The sequence below is a fragment of the Schistocerca americana genome, chromosome X, assembly GCF_021461395.2.
Source record: "Schistocerca americana isolate TAMUIC-IGC-003095 chromosome X, iqSchAmer2.1, whole genome shotgun sequence".
Lineage (NCBI taxonomy): Eukaryota > Metazoa > Arthropoda > Insecta > Orthoptera > Acrididae > Schistocerca > Schistocerca americana.
Genome location: NC_060130.1, coordinates 552,339,102 through 552,363,338, shown reverse-complemented (window position 1 = coordinate 552,363,338; position 24,237 = coordinate 552,339,102).

Here is a 24,237-nt window from a genome sequence, read left to right as displayed (position 1 = left end):
ATAGAGACAACGCAACTGTTATCCTCTCCAAACAGATGTACTTAAGCAAGATGAACCAGTTATTAGATGACTCGGCATATCGCCTTCTAAATAAGAACCCCACTACCAAAATACAACGGAGTATTCCATAGCTCCATGAACCAGTTATTAGATGACTCGGCATATCGCCTTCTAAATTAGAACCCCAAGACCAAAATACAACTGAGTACTTCATAGCTTCTCGTAAAATTACTATCTCTCATGTCATGGTCAAGAGACTCCTTACACAGACACCTGTTTCCACCCCTGCCCCATCCCTCATCCCGCAAGGATACCCAGCCTTCCCGGCCAATAGATAGCAATATTCTGACGACTACATCTAGCAGGGCAATAGAGTCCTTTATTGGGAAAATCTGAACACCACATTCGCAATTCGGAAGATTTCGTCCGTCGGATGAAAAACTTGCGACCTGAACCATCACATATTTTCGTTAGTATCGGCGTGGTCTTGAAACGGATTTGTAATTGCTTTTCAAACTCATGTATATTTGTAATTATTGTTTGTTCTACTGAAAACCGTACAGAAATATGTGACGTTGCATCACTGACAATAATAGAAATCTGACTGAAAACACTAACAAAAAGCAAAAGGAATTAATTACTCTTCCTACAAATTATAAGCAAATCAAATCTCAAGTATATGACTGCGAGTTTTAAAATATTCTCTAACAGCTCCAAACAACTGTTTTGCACTGCTCCTGTACGCAAAAGACAACTTACCTCGTCTTACAACAGCAACTGCGTGATGAGCATGACGCTAAAAATGCTTCAAAAGCAATACTGCAATCCACGCAGACTGGAATGGATGGTAATAATAATTGCAACAACTACTGCCATATTTTTTATAGAGTAATTGAGGGGTTTGGTCTACTAGTCTTAAACGGTGTACAAAATGAAAGAAAAAATAAAAGCTTTAACTTACTGCATCCGCAAAGTAGATAATTTGAACAATGACAAACTTTTCACAGTCCTTAATTATTCCACAATGTCTGTACTAAATAAGCACATCCTTGGCCACAATAAAGGTACGAATATTACTCGCGATGTATGGCTACACAAATCAGCAAAATCCCACCAGTGCGCAAGTAAGCAACAAGTACGTGCAAGAAAAAGGTAAATTACCTAAAATACTCAATTAATACCAAAGTCTTCTCCTCCGTTGCCAGCACGATCTCATGTCGTGCGGCTGCTCTCCACCACAGGCTGCTTCCGACCACTTCCCACTCCTCTCAACAACTTTTCGCTCGCTACTACTCACAACAGTAATAACTCAGACTCAGAACTTGTGTACGCACACCACAGCAGAGTCATTGGTCAACTTTGCAAAGAAATATTAACGTCCAATTTTCATGACCTCACCCTCACTGTTAAGAATTTTTTGGGGTGATACTTGCCTAACATATTGCCATGGAACAAATGTAAAATTCTTACATACCAAAATTGAGAAAAATAGCATCAGATGTCTTACAAAAGTGATAGAATATATAAACATAGCATAAGGTTACAATCGTTATGTACATAATAACAAACTGATAAGCTGTACAATGTAGTCAAGAAAAAATAATATACAAGTATCATCTTGTCCACGTAAACACTCATCTCCACCTGGCTGATAGTTCTTCATTTGACGGTTTAACGAAGTGTTATTTATAGTTCTCCAAGGGTGTAAAAAACGTCTTTCAGTTGTATAGATATAAATATTGCATCGAATAGCAAATAGTGCAAAGGGAGATAAAATAGATATACGAGTATCATTGTGCATGTAAGCTATCACATCTGGATAACATTGGCGGTAGTTCATTTGACACGATAACTAAATGTTATTTACAGTTCTTCAAGGGAGTAAAAATCATCTGGTAATAGAAAACAAGGTAAAGAAACACATTTTTAGGTGTAGCAAACTCATGAACTAATTACATACATTATGTCCACCGAAAATCACACCAAAATGTCTTAATGTGTCACTCCGTTTCATGCTCAGATAATGATAGTGAACAAAATCAGTAGCAATAGCATAAGGCACAAGTATAGCTTGTTGAGTTCCAAAGAATTCATGAAGTTCATTAAAGCATTGAAGTTACATAATTTTGAAGAAACAGGTTCTTATAATTGACAGAGAAGATCAGAAGTCTTTTTTATGACACAATAACCGAAACTAATCATAGTGAATAAATGAATAACAGTACGTTATGCACACTTAAATATAAACGTCAACCTTCAATATGTGAACAGGCACATAAATTCAGCCGCGCGGGATGGCCGCGCTGTCTTAGGCGCCATGCCACGGTCCGAGCGCCTGCCTCCGTCGGAGGTTCGACTCCTCCCTTGGGCATGGGCATGGATGTGTGTGTGTGTGTGTGTGTGTGTGTGTGTGTGTGTGTGTGTGTGTGTGGGTGGGTGGGTGGGTGGGTGTGTGTTGTCTTTATCGTAGGTTAATTTAGTTAGATTAAGCAGTATGTAAGCCTAGGGACCGATTACCTCGCAGCTTGGCCCCTTAGTACATTACCACAAAATTTAAATTTCAAAACGTCAGTTCAGTGCTCAGTAAATGACTGAAAATATATATGACCACAGATATTTACATACGTGAGGCAAGTTTCTCGAAATACAGTTGTAAATATGAAGTTTAGGCTAACCACATACTGGCAAACATGTTCTATATAAATTAATTTCTGATGGGACAATGCACAGCATACCATGTATTACGTGTTTTGATCCAGAATATATAAAACATCCAGAACATAACATCACTGAATGAAATACAGATTCGTCCAAAGACATTAATGGTGACATATTTGAAAAAAACATTACAACTGATTGCAGATCCCAGAGCTGATATATACATAATAATTACATCTGACTTAAATTACCAGACAATAGAAAATTAGCATCGCTCGAAGATACAATCACATACACAGTAAAATTACAGGTAAACAATCAAAATACGAAGTTCATATAATTCAATTTCTGTGATACATGCCATTTCTTCGTATACAGTATAAGTGACTTCAGCTCTAGTCAACGTAAGATAGTAAATAAGTCATTCCTTATGACTGCATATGCAGTTTAGTTCTCACAACTTGTTACACATTCAATCATTGACTGATGAGTCTGCGATTATTACTAGTAATTCCTTATTATTAAAACAAAATTACATCATTTTTAAAATTCACAGTAATGTTTACGTGATGATCATCGAATAGAAAATAATAGGTAGCATCACAAAGTCAATGTCGTCGGATATTAAATGTCAACTTGTCTGTGTGTGAAGTCAGAATTGTGTGGACTCAGAATCGAATAGAGTCATTATGTTATGGGGTCAGAATCGTAGGGAGTCATAATCTTATGGAGCCAGAATCCTATGGCCATTCATAGTTAAACACAACAGCAAAATAAATACAACATTCAAAAAATGTATCTTATCCTCGAACTGTTCGGTAGCAGCTGAAATAAATGGTTTATTAACCGAAAGCCGGTCGTTGTAGTTGAGCTGTTCTAAGTGCTTCAGTCTGGAACCGCGCGACCGCTACGGTCTTAGGCTCGAATCCTGCCTCGGGCGTGGATGTGTGTGATGTCCTTAGGTTAGCTAGGTTTAGGTAGTTCTACGTTCTAGGGGACTGATGACCTTAGATGTTAAGTCCTATAGTGCTCAGAGCCATTTGAACCATTTTTTTACGATCACGGTCCTCATTTGTTAGAGTTATTAAACAATTTACTGCGGAACATAGTGTGAACCAGAAAAAAAGAACCCGTGCAGCTACTGTTTGTGGAGGAAATAACCAAGTGGCAGTCCTAGCTGCTGTGGCTCACAATCCACATGCGAGCACAAGAGTAATATCAAGGCAATCATAAATTTCACACACGAGTGTTTGGAAGATTCTGAAGCTCCACAAATTTCATCCATACGGTGTATCCATGCATCAGGAACTACATGGCGATGACTTCCAAAGCCGTCTAACGTTTTGTCACTGGGCATTTCAGCGGATGTAAACAAACCAAAACTTTTTTATCAGAGTACTTTTCTCCGATGAGGCAACATACACAAACCACGGCGAAGTCAATCGCCATAACATGCAGTGCTGGAATGAACAGAACTCACACTGGATTCGAGAATTCAACTATCAGCAACCTTGGTCAGTTATTGTTTGGTGTGGTATAATTGGCAATAAACTGATCGGTCCGTATTTTATCGACGGTATTTTGAATGAGAAGAAATATCGAAACCTACTTGAAAATGAACTGCCAGATCTACTTGAAGACCTGAGCATCGAACTTCGATTAAACATGTGGTATCAAGATGGTGGTTGTCCAGCGCATTATTCGTTAGTAGCGCGCGATGTACTAGATCGACTTTACCATGGTCGCTGGATCTGCAGGGCAGGTCCTGTGAATTGGCCAGCCATATCGCCTGACCTTACCTCGCCAGATTTTTGCTTATGCGGTTATCTGAAAGATATCGTTTATCATGAAATACCTACCACTCGCGAATACATGATGTAAGGAAAAAGAGATGCTTGCGCTGCAGTTACACCAGACATGTTATTAAGATGTGTGCAGGGATTTACAGCACGCGTCAGTAACTGCATCGAAGTTGGAGGTCGTAAAACGGTGTGATGCAAGGGATTTACGAACAACAAGCAGGTCGAAAGTGAGAGGCGAGGGGACCCATTGGAAACAAGCATACCGAAATTCATTTACTTGCAAGTATTTGCAAATAATCAACAATAAAAGGAAACCATTCTTTCCTTTTCAGGACCACCAACTCTTAAACAGGAATACGTTCATTTTCAGTTAGCGAGTGGGTCAGTCTTTTCCTGAATTAAGGTTTTACTTTGATTACTCTGTTAGTTAATGATTTCACTCGTTAGTAAATAAGATGTTTGGTTAGTTAGTTAGCTATTCAGATGATTTGTTTGATAATTAAAATTTGTGTGGCCTCAACCACCACGAAACAAACAAAAGTTATCCGAATCATCGAAAGAAATTAATATGTGTCTGAACATTTGTAAAACTCTAATTCCTCTCTCTCAAACCCCACATTGTGGGGATTTTCTTGAATTACAGCGCCAACTACCAAGAATCAAAACAAATTTTTAAGACAAAATGTACGTAGTTTTTTATGTAGAATCTGACTGTGCAATAAAAATGGGGATTCCCATTTGAAATTTTTAAGTTGCCTCCAGCAACACCGCCAGGGGGCTGGGGTGGCGTGCTAATTTTAGCACCAGCAGATGTCCCACTCGAAAATAATCAACTTTGGGTACTACACATTTTTTCGTGTGAAGCTTATTTTTCGAGTGATTCTGGTTTGTCAACTTAAAATTTACATCCTGTATATTCACATTGTGATACTTACTTATAGAGCGACTCTAACTTCATATTCATAATTAGCATACCAAATCTATTACAAAGAATTGATCCCAATAGGGCAATTCTAACTCTGTACTCAGAATCAGAAGACCAAAATGCACATCAATTACTGAAAATTTCTCATTTAAGAAAATCATAGTTCCTCTGTGTAATCAATCATCAATCCACAAGCACCAAAAATCTCAAACAACTGAGGTCTGAGAGTCGACCACATTCTGCAGCACTTCGTACGGTTTATTATTAGAAGGCTGGAAGGGCCCACTGTGGCTTTACGGGTAAGTCATTTGGCTGGAACTGCAATGAAGAACAAAACGGCGTAAATAGTACTTCCAACCCTAATTTGACTCGTCGAAAGGAAGGTAAGAAAGAAGGATGATTGGGTTTAACGTCTCGTCGTCATCGCCGTCATTAGAGACGGAGCACAAGCTCGGATGGTGTCAAGGGTGGGGAAGGAAATCGGTCGTGCCCTTTCAAAGGAACCATCCCACTATTTGCCTGGAGCGATGAAGGAAAATCACTGAAAACCTAAATCTGGATGGCCGAATGCGGGATTGAACCGCCGTCCTCCCGAATGCGAGACCGATTGGTTGATTGATTGACTAATTGGTTTCCACATTCTATGGATTTCGCCATTCAGAACATTAGAAACTGACTCTTGAAATATTTGCAAAATACAGTCTGGTGTAGTTTCAGAGTAAATTAAGGAATTTCATGTTTGGCAGTTCTTTCTACTATAATGAAGGGTATCGCCATGGGGTATCCTAAGAGGAGTGTGCTAAGATAAAATAGATTCATATTAGTACCATCGTATGAGAATGTAGACGTTTCCGCTCTATGCTGCTGGTGAAATCTTCCTAGGATTTCATCAGGTGGCCGCATTGAAATTCCACGTTGTTTTGATCATCATCAGTCTCTTCGTCCCCTGGTAAAATCTCGAGGCTATGTTCGGGCTACCCTTCCACTCCACCCTTATGGTGTGTGGAGGGGGGGGGGCGGGCAGCGAAACATGGTAGGGAGGTGGATTGCCACTTTGTGCGCATTCAGTCTTGCTTAGATTCTCAAAGCATCAACTGTAAGGTGCTGTCTGTGCACAGTACTGCTAGCGCAGGGTTCCACGCTGAACGTATCTGGTAGCGCTCATCCCTGTTGATGTCATTCGGGAGGACGACGGTTCAATCCCGTCTCCGGCAATCCTGATTTAGGTTTTCCGTGATGTCCCTAAATCGCTTCAGGCAAATGCCGGGATGGTTCCTTTGAAAGGGCACGGCCGATTTCCTTCCCCATCCTTCCCTCACCCGAGCTTGCGCTCCGTCTCTAATGACCTCGTTGTCGACGGGACGTTAAACACTAATATCCCCCTCCTCCTCCTCCTGTTGATGTTTTGTCATGGGACCTTATCTCAGTATATTCTTTAATATTGCTCTTCACTAGCCAGTGGCTCCGCACAACACTTTTGTTTCGTCACATGCAAACGTAAGTCCTTGGTTGAGGCTGTTCTATCACTTCCAAGCTATCTTTATGTCGCTGGCTTACGCATCTAATGTGTACAATGCAATGGTATGAGATGCAGCTCCGTGTTTGCCCAATGAGCTGGAGGCGACACTCAATAGGGAATGCTATATATACTGAGTATTTACAGTTGCAGCATGTCCCTTAGCAAGCGAAGCGTGTCCCTAATCCCCTGTGGTGGCCGAAAGATGGCCCCGACCCTGTCCCTCCGAGAAATCACTCAATACTGGCTGAAGGTGGCCCAATCCTCTTCCTCATACTCGTTCACAATCTCCACCCTGCAGATGGCCACACCACTCGATTTCCTCACTGCACGTCTATCTACGTTTTGTACAGTACACATTCTGGTGAAACACATCCCCAAAGTGCTGCATCTATGCCGGGAAGCCGCCGTCCCCGTCAGTGCTAGCAAGTGCGCCACTCTGCTCGCTTGCCTTGTCAAAGCAGGCGAATAGGGTGGGGAAAGCGGTGGAGCTGCAGCTCCTGCATGTTGCTGGCTTTGCAGCAGCTGAAACACCAATTTATGCTGTTGCTAGTGGGATTGACACTATTGTTCTTGTTTTTTTCTGTCGTTGCCGTCGATTTCGCTGTTGTAGCTGCAACTGCTACTGCTACAACTTTTGAATCTCGGGATCCAAACTTCACTCGAATCATTGTACGAAGAGGAACTACTTGTTGCTAATTTTCTATCCTACTCTGCGTAGGGAGAACAGAGTTTACGATCAATCGTATTTTCAGCACGTGGTGATCCACAGCTCTTATTTATTTGAAAAAACTCAGATTACCGCCTTGACCTGTTAGTAAAACACTTTATTTATACATTCAGTTTCAGTAGTCTGACTGTCATCAGGTTCCTATACACAAAATAAAATAATACATGAGCAACTTCACAAGCTTAAATTGTTATGAAACTGTTATCTGATGAAAATGTATACAACAACATACACGTAGTGGAATTTCACAGCGTCATGTTTGATTAAATATAAAATCCTTTCGTTGGGTGATGAAACGATGAATATTGCACTGAAAATAAAAGTATACCATAATATAGTTATTCCACATATTAGAAACACGGAAATGGCTTAAATTTGTACAGAGTTACCTGTTATCGTATAGTAAGATAAATTACATCGTCGATCGATAAAAACAGTGCTAGGGAGTGCACTGGTTCATGTTAAAACTTTACTCAGAGTTATGTTTGTGAATAGATTCATACCACACAGAGGCAACTGAACAGCTGATCACTGTTTACTGGAAGAGCCAAAGATGGTCATAGAAGTCTACATACGTCGAGAGTGACAAGAATCTTGCTCTAAATTGAATGGGATCACTGCTGGTAGCTGCAGCAGGACATTGCGCGGAATCTGAGGCAATGAATGAAAATGTATACGCAAACGGGATTCGAACCCGAGATCTCTTCGGACATGTCCGAAAGAACAGACACGAAGCTTTCATATAGAGTCTTGCTGCCACTAAACTGTGTGTCGTCTGCTACAATAAGTATATATGACAGCCATAACAAGTGTTCTATATGTTGCATCTAATAGCAGTTTGCGCGTGTTACAGTCACAGTCGCGGTGACAGAAAACAAAATGCATGTAAGTAATGGCTTACATGTAATTATAGGCACTAATGTTCAAAAGGTTCAAATTGCTCTGAGCACTATGGGACTTAACGTCTGAGGTCATAGGTCTCCTAGAACAGAGAACTACCTAAACCTAACTAGCCTAAGGACATCACACACATCCATGCCCGAGGCAGGATTCGAAACTGCGACCCTAGCAGCAGCGTGGTTCTGGACTGAATCGCCTAGAACCGCTTGCCTACAGCGGCCGGCGACACTAATGTGAAACGAGTTTTAGACACATTTATATGCATACTGCTCCCATCGTACAGCAACTTCGATGGGACAGGTCTTACAGATACATACAATGTATGCTTAGCCGAAGAGTCTAAATATGTATACTGTGTAACGCGTGTAAGACGCTCAATTCCGTGGATAAATAGTGTATCAGCAGCTCGCATAATACACTATGAGCACCTTTGGCTCTACCAGTAGATTAGATTAGTACTTGTTCCATAGATCATGAATAGGACACTTCGTGATGATGTGGAACATGTCAGGTTAGTAAAAGATTACATTTCACAAAATATTATATGACACTTAATATTCTTAATTTTTTTGGTGGGAGTTGAGGAAATTATCCACTTACTAAACCCAAAAATTCATCTAATAAGTAGGAGTTGCCATTAAGAAATTCTTTTAATTTCCTTTTAAAGGCTATATGGCTATCTGTCAGACTTTTTATGCTATTGGGTAAGTGACCAAAGACTTCTGTGGCAGCATAATTTACCCCCCTCTGAGCCAAAGTTAGGTTTGCCCTTGAGTAGTGAAGAGCATCCTTTCTTCTAGTGTTGTAGCCATGTACACAGTAATTACTTTTGAATGCGTTCGGATTGTTAGTAACAAATTTCGTAAGTGAATTTATACACTCCTGGAAATGGAGAAAAGAACACATTGACACCGGTGTGTCAGACCCACCATACTTGCTCCGGACACTGCGAGAGGGCTGTACAAGCAATGATCACACGCACGGCACAGCGGACACACCAGGAACCGCGGTGTTGGCCGTCGAATGGCGCTAGCTGCGCACCATTTGCGCACCGCCGCCGTCAGTGTCAGCCAGTTTGCCGTGGCATACGGAGCTCCATCGCAGTCTTTAACACTGGTAGCATGCCGCGACAGCGTGGACGTGAACCGTATGTGCAGTTGACGGACTTTGAGCGAGGGCGTATAATGGGCATGCGGGAGGCCTGGTGGACGTACCGCCGAATTGCTCAACACGTGGGGCGTGAGGTCTCCACAGTACATCGATGTTGTCGCCAGTGGTCGGCGGAAGGTGCACGAGCCCGTCGACCTGGGACCGGACCGCAGCGACGCACGGATGCACGCCAAGACCGTAGGATCCTACGCAGTGCCGTAGGGGACCGCACCGCCACTTCCCAGCAAATTAGGGACACTGTTGCTCCTGGGGTATCGGCGAGGACCATTCGCAACTGTCGCCATGAAGCTGGGCTACGGTCCCGCACACCGTTAGGCCGTCTTCCGCTCACGCCCCAACATCGTGCAGCCCGCCTCCAGTGGTGTCGCGACAGGCGTGAATGGTGGGACGAATGGAGACGTGTCGTCTTCAGCGATGAGAGTCGCTTCTGCCTTGGTGCCAATGATGGTCGTATGCGTGTTTGGCGCCGTGCAGGTGAGCGCCACAATCAGGACTGCATACGACCGAGGCACACAGGGCCAACACCCGGCATCATGGTGTGGGGAGCGATCTCCTACACTGGCCGTATACCACTGGTGATCGTCGAGGGGACACTGAATAGTGCACGGTACATCCAAACCGTCATCTAACCCATCGTTCCACCATTCCTAGACCGGCAAGGGAACTGGCCGTTCCAACAGGACAATGCACGTCCGCATGTATCCCGTGCCACCCAACGTGCTCTAGAAGGTGTGAGTCAACTACCCTGGCCAGCAAGATCTCCGGATCTGTCCCCCATTGAGCATGTTTGGGACTGGATGAAGCGTCGTCTCACGCGGTTTGCACGTCCAGCACGAACGCTGGTCCAACTGAGGCGCCAGGTGGAAATGGCATGGCAAGCCGTTCCACAGGACTACATCCAGCATCTCTACGATCGTCTCCATGGGAGAATAGCAGCCTGCATTGCTGCGAAAGGTGGATATACACTGTACTAGTGCCGACATTGTGCATGCTCTGTTGCCTGTGTCTATGTGCCTGTGGTTCTGTCAGTGTGATCATGTGATGTATCTGACCCCAGGAATGTGTCAATAAAGTTTCCCCTTCCTGGGACAATGAATTCACGGTGTTCTTATTTCAATTTCCAGGAGTGTATATATTGTGAGGTTACAGTGAAGATCTCTAGCTCTTTAAATAAGTGTCTGCAGGGTTATCTTGGATGTGCTCCAAAATTATTCTGGTTACACGGTTTAATGCAATGAACACTCCTTTACTCAATGATGAGTTACTCCAGAATATGATGCCATATGAAAGCAGAGAATGAAAATAGGCGTGGTAAGCTAATTTACTGAGATGTATATCGCCGAAATTTGCAATGACCCTAATAGAATAAGTAGCTGAACTCAAACGTTTCAGCAGATCTTCAGTGTTTTTATTTTGCAGATCAACCCCTAATCAATTCATACACACAGAAACTTTGAATAATCTACCTTAGCTACCGATTTCTGATTGACGTCTGTATTTATTAATGGTATCATTCCATATATACTGTGTTTTGTCAAAGTTTAATTAGAGCCCATTTACAGAGAACCACTTAATGATTTTCTGAAAAACATCGTTTACAATTTCACCATTTAATTCTTCTGTGTTGGGTGTGATAGCTATACTTGTATCATCGGCAAAAAGTACCAACTTTGCATCTTCGTGAATATAGAATGGAAAGTCATTAATATACTGTATATTAAGAACAGCAGAGGACCCAAGACCAAACCTTGCGGCACCCCATTCTTGATTGTTCTCCAGTTTGAGAAATCACCAGTTTTTTGCATATTATGTGAACTACTTATTTCAACTTTCTGCACTCTTCCAGTTAGGTATGATTTAAACCATTTGACCGCTGTCCCATTAATACCACAGTACTTGAGCTCATCTAGAAGTATTCCATGATTTACACAAACAAAAGCCTTCGAGAGATCACAAAAAATCCCAATGGGTGACTTCCGGTTACTCAGAGCATTTAATATTTCATTAGTGAAAGTATATATATAGCATATTCCGTTGAAAAACCTTTCTGGAAACCAAACTGACATTTTGTTAAAATTTTATTTTTACAAAGGTGTGAAGCTACTCTACAGTACATTACTTTTTCAAGAATTTTGGATAAGGCAGTCAGAAGAGAGATTGGGTGGTAGTTGTTCACATCAGACGTATCCCCTTTTTTATGCAGTGGTTTAACAATGGCATACTTCAGTCTATCTGGGAAAATACTCTGCTTCAGAGAGGTATTACACATGTGGCTAAGAATCCCACTTATCTCTTTGGAACAAGCTTTTGTTATCCTGCTGGAAATGCCATCAATTTCATGTGAATTTTTATTCTTGAGAGAGTTTATTATCTTCCTAATTTCAGTAGGAGAGGTGGGTGGAATTTCAATTGTATCAAACAGTGTGGGTAAGGCCACTTCCATTAACTGCTTTGCTTCTTCTAATGAACATTTAGATCCTATTTTCTCTACAACATTTAAAAAATGATAACTCAAAATGTTTTCGACTTCCGGCTTGTTGTTTGTCAAGTTTCCATTCGCTTTGATGGTAATGCCGACATCCTATACTCTTGGTTGCCCTGTCTCCCTTGTAATAATATTCCAAATTGTCTTGATTTTGTTATCAGCGGTATTAATCTCAGACATGATGCACATGCTTCTGGACTTTTTAATAACCTTTCTTAATGTAGCACAGTAGTTTTTATAATATTTGGCTGTTTCTGGGTCATTACTCTTTCTTGTTATTAGATACAGTTCCCTTTTGCGGTTACAAGATATTTTTATTCCTTCAGGAAGCCAAGGTTTTTTGCATGGTTTCTTATAATTAGATTTAACTACTTGCTTGGGGAAATAGTTTTCAAATTCTCTTACAAGTGAATCATCAAATAAGTTATATTTTAAATTATCATCAGGTTCCTTGTACAACTCATCCTGGTCTAACCGCTCAAGATTTTCCCTGAAATTTCTGATTGTTGAGTCATTAATGAAACGCACAACTTTGGACGGTACTTTTGGATAACTAAATGGAGAAATGTCATATGCTGTCACTAGCTGTGCACCATGATCAGAAAGGCCATTCTTAGCAGGACAAGAATTTATGTTTTTAAACTTATCTTGGTCTATAAAAGTATTATCTATCAACGTGCTGCTGTCCTTTACTACCCGAGTAATATTGATCAGCTGTTCAGTCGCCTCTGTTTGGTATGAATCAGTTAACCACCGATTTCAGCTTTAACATGACCCGGTATACGCCCTAGCACTGTTTTTGTAGACTTAAGACGTAATTTATATTGCGGTATGATAACAGGTAACTCTGTACAGGTGTGAACCATTTACTTCTCTATGATATGTAGTTTTCGTAATGAGTCGTATCACTGTGTTATGGTATACTTTATTTTCAGCGTATTATTCATGGCTTCATCAGCAGAGAACAACGATTTATATTTCGCCTAACATGATGCTGTGAATAGTTTTACAGAAGTGCGTGTAATTCCATTGTGTGTGTGCTGTTGTTAATATTTTCATCAGTTAACAGATTCGTCACCGTTTAAGCCTGTAATATTACTCACTTATAATTTTGTTTGGTGTATAGCAATCTGATGATGGTTAGGCGACTAAAATTGGTTCTGTAACAAGGTATTTTACCAGCAGTCAATGCGGTATTATGATTTTTTTTTATTTTATCATCACTGGCACCGGCGGTAAGGCAGCCCCAGAGGATAAAGAAGCAGTTCCTGAGGTCGATGATGACGGAGTTTACGATGTGAACAGCTGACGAAAAACAAGTCCAGAGCGTAGCAAAAGTCGTCTTCAACAAATACTAACATTCCGGGGAGCAATTCGAATCAAAAACTGAATATAGTTAATATCAAAAACTCCATTCTTCAATGGCGTGTACTGAAGGTATCAATGACCAACGAGAAACTGACAGACAAGTACTGGTCGCGGTACTTACTGTCCGCCTCGTATCAGCGGACGGCTCCACTCGACATGCTTGCGGCTGCGCAGAAGCTGCGGCGGGACTACGAACCCCCTTGTATCTCTGACCCGTCGCCATTACGATACACGGGCTGGCAGAGAAATCCGAATCATTTTCGGGGACCCAACGAACATACAAAAATTACCACCCAAACACAACAAATTCATATTAATTTATATAACACGAAATACGTTCACAAAGTATTGGGTGTTCTTAAAGCTTGTACACTGTGATGACAAAAGTCATGGAATAGCAAAGGACACAGATACAAATGGCCATAGTTTCGCTAGACAAGGATTTAGGAAGTCTGTGCATTGACACAGCTCTGTCATTTGTAAGTAGGTTATTCGCGCGAAAAGCTTTCCAACGTGATTACAGGAACACGACGGGAGTTAACAGATCCTCAACGATGAATGGTTGTTGCAGCCAGCAGCGTGGTACATTCCATTCCGGAAATCGTTACGGTATTTAATATTCCGAGATCCACAGTGCGAAGAGTGTGCCGAGAATACCAAATTTCTGGCATTTCCTCCCAACACGTACAACGCTGTGGCCGATAGCCTTCATATAACGACCGAGAGCAGCAGCATTTGCATAGAGTTGTCAGTGCTAGCCGACAATCAAAAATGCGTCAAATAAAAACATAAATCAATGTGGGACGTACAACGAACTCATCCGTCAGGACAGTGAGCCGCAATTTGGCGTTAATTGACTACGGCAGCAGCACGACATCGCCTCCAACGCCTCTCCTGAGATCGTAGCCATATCGGTTGGATCCTAGACGAGTGAAAATCGTGATCTGGTCAGATAATTCCCGATTTTAGTCAGTAATATGTGATGTAGGGGTCGAGTGTGACGCAGACCCCACAAGACCATGGACCCAAGTTGTCAACAAGGATCTGTGCAAGTTGGTGGTGGCTCCATACTGGTGTGGGTTGTGTGTACATGGAAAGGACTGCGTACACTGGTCTAACTGTGCCAATCATTGACTGTTAATGGTATTGTTCGGCTACTTAGGCAGCATTTGGAGCCATTCATGAACTTTGCGGACGGAATTGCTATGGATGACAGTACGCAATGTGACCTGGCCACAGTTGTTCGCGATTGGTTCGAAGAACATTCTAGACAATTCGAGCGAAACATTAGGCCACCCAGATAACCCTACATGAATGGCGACGAACAGTTATGATACATAATCGCGAGGTCAGTTCATGCACAAGAACCTGCACCGGCAACATCCGATATGGGAAGCATCCCGTATCACCATGCTGGGTGCGCATATCCTGTAGTTCTGTGGCGCATCTCATAGTGCTTTTCTGCCACACTGTGATCTCTTTCGCGTATTCTCTATTGCTGTGGGGGCTTCATATTCAAACTTTTCAATCTTGCTGGCACACTTGACGTCTTGTGATTCAAATGCACATCCTGCTGCGTACTGTCATGTTCTTCTTGGAGTGTGGCATTCGTATTCCACACGGGTAGCGAGGGATGCTACGAGTACGTATTCATTAACGCCTCTGACCACCTAAATCACCCCGGTTCCCACAACTCCAGAAGGTAAACGTCGACTGTAGCTATTGTATGACAGACAAAGTGGACGGTGGGCGTTGTCATAGATTGACGTGGCTGTATCCGATTTATGTTCGATTTCGTAAGTATCTGTGCGGCCAAGTTCCGGAACGTTCCGATAAACTAGGTGCAAAAATCTTTGTAAGTGCTACTCTCAAAAAACGTTACGTCAAACCTGGTAATTTCCATCCGATCAAGTGTCTGCTGTACAAGAAGTAACGCGTAGGGCAGTGGTATATCCACAAAACGCATCAGAAACACAGTATGAAAACCTATTGGTGTGTCCTGCTTCGTAACGACCCTTCTTTGGTGAATTGCCACAAACACCTTCTGCTTCTTCCGCTCGAGATCACGCGCTCTTGTTTGTGTGTTGCTTAATTGCCGGCTGGTTTGCCGGCCGCGGGGGCCGTGCGCTGCAGTCCGGAACCGCGGGACTGCTACGGTCGGAGGTTCAAATCCTGCCTCGGGCATGGATGTGTGTGATGTCCTTAGGTTAGTTAGGTTTAATTAGTTCTAAGTTCTAGGGGACTGATGGCCTCAGAAGTTAAGTCCCATAGTGCTCAGAGCCATTTGAACCATTTTTTGCCGGCTGGTTCCTGCTGTGCTTGCATGGACAGCTCCATTTCTCTATCCAGCCGTATTGTGTTTTTTGCAGTTACTCGTGTTTCCACGCTGGCAAACCTCTGATCATATGCGTTCCTCACTTTGTTCAGACTGTCGGCGACCTCCGCCCGTATACTTGCAGTCTCGGCAACCAAGTCACGCATAACTTCTGCAATCTCACAATCAATATCTTGATTGCAGAGTTTGAGGTCTGCTTCTTGTTTCGTAAATTGCGCTTGGTTCTCCTGCCTATAACGAACCAGAATTACGGGAAACTTTGATCAACATTAGATTACGATTCTAAGCCTGTTTGGCGAAATTTGCGAAATCACAGGTTTTCGCAACTCTTTTTTACCTTAAACTGCAAGCACAAAGTACAGAAAAGTCAGCCTATGTGGTCGATGTAGTTTATGGAAGTGTTTTTTTTCTTAAATTTCAGTCTTTTCCAAGTCTTCCTGTAACATTTTCAAACATTAGTTTTATCTTTCATTTTAAAGAAGTTAATTATCCTAAAAATTCCATTGGTTTGATTTAACCATGATTACCATACATTTCGCGTTTTGAACATTTCGCTAACGAAACTGTCTCACAACGTTTTATGGTCTATTAAACGAAGAACTGTTGCAATTTTTCGAAAGCAGACTCAATTATTCATAGAAAACAGTCATGTAGAAGAAATTTCTAAACGTTTATTGTTTTGACAATGTGACATACTCTATAAATTTTAGTAAACATTATTTTAAAATTATGTATAGTAATGTACAATTAATCTTATCTTAATAAATTTTGTTAACTTCAAGAGTGATGTTTCTTTGTAACCGTTCACTCACGTACGTAGAAAAATTTGTGCAAACGTTAATTTGACCAATTACCGGTTGTGGAACAGTCTAGCAGTTCAAGCTTTAATATGCCGACGTCATACTCGCCAAAAGGTAGTGAGTCTTTGTTCCAATTTCTAATAGGACAGTCATTGTCTAGATGATGCGCAGTATGTTCGTCTTTGTACTGTGAACAGTGTGTGTGCCATGTACGTCTTTTATATTGGAAAATGTGATTTGTTATGTCATATTCACCTTAAATGTCCAATGAAATTGTTAAGTGAGGTCAGTGAGTGTTATGAAATCTGTGTAAGCGTGCAAAAAATTTGTCCTCAGCAATGTACAGAAAACAGATGCGTCAGTTCCATTTTTTTTCCATTTGTGGATGATAGATAAACCACAATGTCGTGAAAATGTGAATAGGTATGTCCTCATTGCGACAGCCATTTTAGAGCTGTTTTTCTACAATGCTGTCTTCCGTTATGTTCGACTACGCATTTACATAGCTATTTATCGAGCTGAGGAAATGCAGCTCATTATAATTCAACTAATTAATAAAGTCTTTTAAAGGGACTTACGGAATGCCTCATCGGAGTGCTCAACGAGTTGTTTTGCGTTGTCTGTATTCATATTTTTGATCTCGAGCAGCGGCACCACAGTGGTTGCATTACCTTATTTCAGTTTAGCTGGCTAATCTTCGGCGCTTTCTAACTACTATACTGGGCACTGTAGCCTTCTTTTAGTTCAGCTATTTGAGCCGTGATTGCGGCATTTCTTTGTTTTATTTCGGCTACTTGCACCGTGATGACAGCTAACATTGCTGGAATGCGATCCAGTGAACTCAAGCAGTGCCTTGTATCTCCTCACCTGGTCTCGAGCTTTCCTCGACTCACCTGTCGTCTTTTTCATCTGTTGACTTTCCAGACCTCAGCTGCGTGGAAACGGCAATCAGAAACCAGAAGTGCTCCACAGAACGAAATGACACAAACAAAACAACTCTGATGTCAACGTTGGTAGCAGCAGACCATATACTGGAGAAACACAACAGAATTCTCACAGACAGAAATTAAACACTCTAGAGCTACGTCATAAGGTACAGGGGAAGCTGCAGCAACAGATATTAAGTACACTGCTACATCTGCATCTTCACCTACTGCATACTGTTGCACAGCAGAACAGTATACTTGATGCAGCTCAAAAAATTTCAAAATTATTCTCCGGCAACGCCAGAGGCAGAGCAGAATCGGTCAATGGGCAGACAGAATGCCAGAGGGAGAGAAACTTTAATCGAGTATCAAAAACCAGGGAAGCTATTACAACACCCTGATCGGACTGAGCACTCAACCAAGCAAAGCAGAAAAATGTCATCATGGCAACAGAGGGATACCGTCATAATGGTGAATGTCCAAAGTGCAACATGAAAGCTTGAACTGGAGTCAACAGTAGCTACGCATTTAGTCACATGAGACGAAAGAGAGTCTGAAATATGAAGTTGTGAAATCCTGAAGCGAAAATGAGAGCAGACCAAACGGGAAAACCAAAACAAATGATGTAATTCCCCTCTCACGATAGCAGAACATACAAGCTCGTCCCGTGTAAATACTACTTCTGTTCTGATGGAACTCAATTGTTTCACAGTAGAATGAGGAGTCCTATATCAGCCGGCCGTTGTGGCCGAGCGGTTCTAAGCGCTGCAGTCTGGAACCGCGCGACCGCTACGGTCGCAGGTTCGAATCCTGCCTCGGGCATGGATGTGTCTGATGTCCTTAGGTTAGTTAGGCTTAAGTAGTTCTAAGTTCGAGGGGACTGATAACCTCAGATGTTAAGTCCCATAGTGCTCAGAGCCAGTCCTATATCAGCTGACCCTCTGCTCGTCTAGTTCCGGGGGCGCTGTGACTGTCACTATTTAGCAGATCTTCTAGAGGCCTCACCATCACGGCCAAATAGTAGGTCAGCATCCATCATCATTTGGGCGAGGTCAGCGTATTCCTATCTAACTATGGCAGAATATTTTCCTCCGTGTCATGTCTACTACTTTCAACGTCTTCACAGCATCATGTATTCTTAGCTGATATTGTAGAGGGCTTCTCTATCATCCTACGACAGAGTCTAGGGTGCCCTGGTCATCTTCTCCGGAAATCTGTTGACTGCTTTGAGCAGCGCAGACTGTATCGCATGCTAACACTGTGCCACAATGACTTGGTGACTCTAGTTTTGCGAATGCGCCGACATTGCAGCCGTCACTGAGGCTGAAGCAGATCCCTGGTCATGAGGTACCAGGAGAGCACGATGGCTTGCACTCTTGCCTGCGTTGTTTGACTGAACTTCGGAGGATCAGCTGTTGTCTTTTGTCAACAATGAATGTTTGATATTGTAATAATGGTTTTCTAACACCTTTAGGGCTCAGACAGATACCTGCCCTTTAAGTTAGCGAACTCACTAATCTGAGGTGATCTCCCATCAACATACCAACATGACATCGACTGACCTCAGCACACCGCTCACCATAACGTAAACCACTCAAGGACGCTAGAATACTGTTCAGTCAGAACTCAGCAAACAAAAACTCACCATCTGTGCATCTGGAACGACACACAAAGAAGTCAGCATATTGCTATATAGACATGGCAGAATACTTTTTTCGTGTCGTATCGACAGGTTTCAGGCTAGTAATAAATGGCAGATAAATTCAAGGACTAAAATGCTAAAATGCAATTCACAATTCATTTAACCCCAAGCTGGATTCTCAAAATGTTGTAAAACAAAAGGAAACTGATATGCAAATGAAACCATTTATTTAAAGCATTAAAATAATATTGTTTATGATAATATCAAAGATACAAATATAAATCTTAGGGCCAGTTTAACTGAGCGAAGACACGACACAATAACTGTGCAAGTAGGAGTGAAATGTCTGAAGACTCAGTCATCAACAGGTTGGCATGCCTCCAGAAAGCAAACTCACTGCATCTTCTGATTCATTTGACTGCCTGCTCTCCATCTCATCATAGTCTGGTCACTGTTTATTTTCTTATTGACTATCTAATGGTCCACTCACATTGCTCTAACTCAAGGCGATTAAAACTGTAGCTTCTCCTGCAAGGTTGTTTTGTGTTATTCAACTCCGTCACTTCTGAATTTTCCGTCATATTATCTTTGTCATTAGTGGGTTCTGTTTGCAATCCAACCCAACGAGCAATCAGTGCTACATAATCACACGTTCCAGTCTTCATACAAGCTGAAAATTTCCAATTTTACAGTGGCTAGTATATAACCTGTGATCCTTCGTTTCATTGTCATTTATGAAACATCCCTTTAGAAAAATTAAGAATGTCAGTGCTGGTAAACCACTTACGTTATTTGATTCTCAAACAGCTGAGCAAAACTGAAAGTACTCAGACATTTCTCTCTCTACTTAGTCTGATCAACACCACACTGACACACAATATTTTTAGCGCAACGCAATCTGACTTTCAATAATCCCTACAAAAGAATGGCCCTAACTAACAATAACCTATACCTTTCATGAATCACTTGCCTCACAAAAATCTTCGTTCAAAAAAAAAAATAGCTCTGAGCACTATGAGACTTAACATCTATGGTCATCAGTCCTCTAGAACTACTTAAACCTAACTACAGCACACAACACCCAATCATCACGATGCAGAGAAAATCCCTGACCCCGCCGGGAATCGAACCCCGGAACCCGAGCGTGGGAAGCGAGAATGCTACCGCACGACCACGAGCTGCGAACAAATCTTCGGTAATCAAACTACTGTAATACAGCGTGCACCAATACTGCCAGCTACATAAAAGATTCTAACTACTGAAGGCACTAACTACTGACAGGCATAGTTAGCAAATGAAAGATTTTGATGGAGAACAAACAATGTATTTACCTTAATAGTGTTCAAAAGTCATAATATAATTACCAGTTCATGACATTCAGTCTTACAAATTTCCTTTTTTTGACGGACACACGTTCAGATCGTCCGCTCTCAAAACTCTGGCATCTCTCTCCCCACATCCACCACTGCTGGCAGCTCACCTCCAACTGCACAACGCTACGCACTGTTCACATCCAACTGCCCAACACTACAATAGCGAATATTCCAACAATGCCAACCAGCCACAGATTGCACACAGCACAGTCAGTGATTTTCCTACAGAGCGCTACGTGGCGTTACTAACATAAAAACCTAAATAGCCTACTTACGTAGCCCCCATGCTCCCCACAAAAAATTTCACAAATTATTTTAGGCAGTGGCCAATATGATGTAATAAAAATTTTCATAATTACAATAACAAAGATATCAAATGTACACACTTATTGATACAAGTTGGTTAAAAGCAAAAATTGTTCTGATAAAGATAGTCCTGGTCAGTCATCGCAGTAGTAATTACATTGTACAAATTTTGATCAATAAAAGAAAATGCACACGGAAGTAGCGGATTTCCATGCAGTCTTGAAGATATAGTGTTGTCCTTCCAACGGAAAGACAGTGCTGACTCTTAACATGCTGACAGGTAATGGGCCACAACAGAGCAAACCCACAGCAGAGTCAGTCGAAGTTTTGAAGAATATTGGTAGGTAGGTCATCATAGAGCAGACCCCCTGTAGTCCTGGTAGAGATTATGGTATTGGTGGGCCACCAGAGGTGCAGACCCACTGCAGTCCTTGTAGAAATAATGGTATTGGTGGGCCATCATAGGTGTAGACCCACTGCAGTCCTTGTAGAGACGGCCATCAGCCATCTGTTGCGGCTGTGCACAATCACCATCGAAGAGTCTTGCGGACAATGTAGCAAGTCCATAAACCACCACTTGTGCCCTCACAAACTTTTTAGAATTGTCCTTAGAACCAACAGTGCTGTTAACACTAACAGTCAGGGTTTCTTTTTTTTGGGGGCGGGAGTGGGGGGGGGGGGGGTGGGGGGGGGTGGGGGGGATGGGGGGAACAAACAATATTCTTGCTTTGATAGTGTTCAAAAGTCATAATATAATAATCAGTTCATGACATCCAGTCTTACAAATTTCCTTTGTCTGACGAACACACGTCCAGATCGTCCGCTCAAAACTCTGGCATCTCTCAGCTCCAAGTGCCCAACGCTACGCGCTGTTCACATCTAACTGCCCAACACTACAATAGCGAATATTCCAGCAATGCTAACCAGCCACAGAATGCACATGGCACAGTCAGTGATATTCATACAGAGCGCTACGTGGCGTTACCAACACAAAAACCTAAACAGCCTACTTACACATTCTCTTCCTTGATTTGGCAGTTCGTAGTACTGTAAACCGCTAGGCATTGCATTAAGTGTTGGTCAACATTTTTCAGCTGTCAAGAAAGCAGCCATCCAACAGCAAACTGGCTTTTTTGTGACGGCAGTGTCTTTATTTTGCTCAAGCGTCCCCATATACTCGTTACTTGGCCGCATACCTCTTGCAGTTTGTCAGACTTTACATGGCGGAACCCTCCCCAATCAAGGCAAACACTTCCCTCAAGCTGTCCCTCTCAGTTTTTAGGGAAATTCTCATGTATCAGTTGTATCTTAGGCCTGAAACTAGTCTCAGTGTCCGTTGGCGAAGTATTACACAATCCAGATAAGTTTATATAATAATCCGTATAACTGAAATGAAATAATATATTAATATATTCAAATTACGTATATTGATAACATATTTAAAAAAATTACCCAAGCATCATTTTGTTTGTGAATTAATATGTAGATATTACGTATAAAACTATACAATATGTACGCACTTAAATTTAAGGGTGTGGGGGATGAGGTTCTGTGGTGGAGGAACAGAATATGCGCGCAGAAACTGGTTGACGATACAGTTTATTGACGTTAACACTAGACAAGCATCCCAATGGCCTTGCCGCAGCGCTATCGCCGGTTCCCGTCAGATAACCGAATTTAAGTGCTGTCGGTCTGGGCTGCCCGGCCGGTGTCACCGAGCGGTTCTAGGCGCTTCAACTTGGCACCGCACGACCACTACGGTCGCAGGTTCGAATCCTACCTCGGGAATGGATGTGTGTGATGTCCTTAGGTTAGCTAGGTTTAAGTAGTTCTAAGTTCTTGGGGGCTGATGACCTCAGATGTTAAGTCCCATAGTGCTCAGAGTCATTTTTTTCGGTCTGGACTAACACTTGGATTGTTGACCAGCCGTTGTGCCAAGCGTTGTTGGCAAGCGGGGTGCACTCAGCCCTTGTGAGATAAACTGAGGAGCTACTTTATTGAGAAGTAGCGTCTGCGGCCTCGTAAACTGACACGGCCGGAATAGCGATATGCTGACCGCATCTAATGACGTCTGTGGGCTGAGAATGACACGGCCGCCAGTCGCCACCATTGGGCCTCTATGGCCTGTTTCGGAGGAGTTTAGTATGAGACAAGCATAGTAAATGATGGCGACACAAGGCGGCTGTCAGGCAACAAGCAGTTAACCGCCGAAGGAGTGGGGTGGGATAACTTCCCATTCTCACAGTGGGCGAACTTGTTAACCCGTGCATTCCAAGTTGCCTAGCAATTAGTGTCAAATGGCAGCACTTCAGCTTTCTTGATTGTGAATGGACTGGGCCAACATTCAGATCACTGGTAGTCAGCAGAGTTCCCTATGGTCAGGCCAAGGACTGGTGATAGGAAAGTGACGGCTAATGTTAGCAGATCCCAATTGCTCGTGGCTGGGAAGCGATTGTTCGACCCTTAGCACATCTAGACCTCGGCTGGACCACTAGAGTGGCAGTTCCGTTGAGATGACACAAGAACGATGGAGGACTTGCGGCGGAAGCTTATACACAGCGGACGCTCATTCCAAGCCCAGCTTTACCCTACATCTGCCTGGTCAGACAGCTCTTGGAAAAAATCAGCCCATTGAATTTCTGATCTGATAAACATCGTTGAATCGGAGCTGATGATAAATTAACAATGGTACACTTTTCATACTTCCAGTCAAATCACGAATCCAGAGTAAAAACTCCCAGTTAACTACTGACTGCCATACGCTTCATTTATGTTTACACTATGTACACCATTTCGCATTCAAGGACCTTAGTCACTGAGTCTCTGATTCACTCCAATTATTCAGGATTAAGTCATTTCTTCGCCTGTAATCGCACTATTAGCATTGGTCTGTGAGCCCGCCCAGCTAGCCGTGCGGTCTAACGCATTGGTTCCCGAGCGGGAAGGCGTGCTGGTCCCCGGCACGAATCTGCCCGGCGGTTTAGTGTCGGGATCCGGTGTGCCGGCCAGCCTGTGGGTGGTTTTCAAGGCTGTTTTGCATGTGCCTCGGCGAGTGCGGGCTGGTTCCCCTTATTCCGCCTCAGTTAAGCTAATTCGGCGATTGCTGCGCAAAAACTGTCTCCATGTACGCGTACACCGTAATTAGTCTACCATACAAACATTGGGGTTACACTCGTCTGGAATGAAACGTTCCGCGCGGGGGGGGGGGGGGGGGAGGGGGTTGGGGGAGGGAGGACTCCAATGGGGGTCGAACCGCACAATAACCCTGGGTTCGGTGTGGGGCGGCGGTGGGGTGTGATTC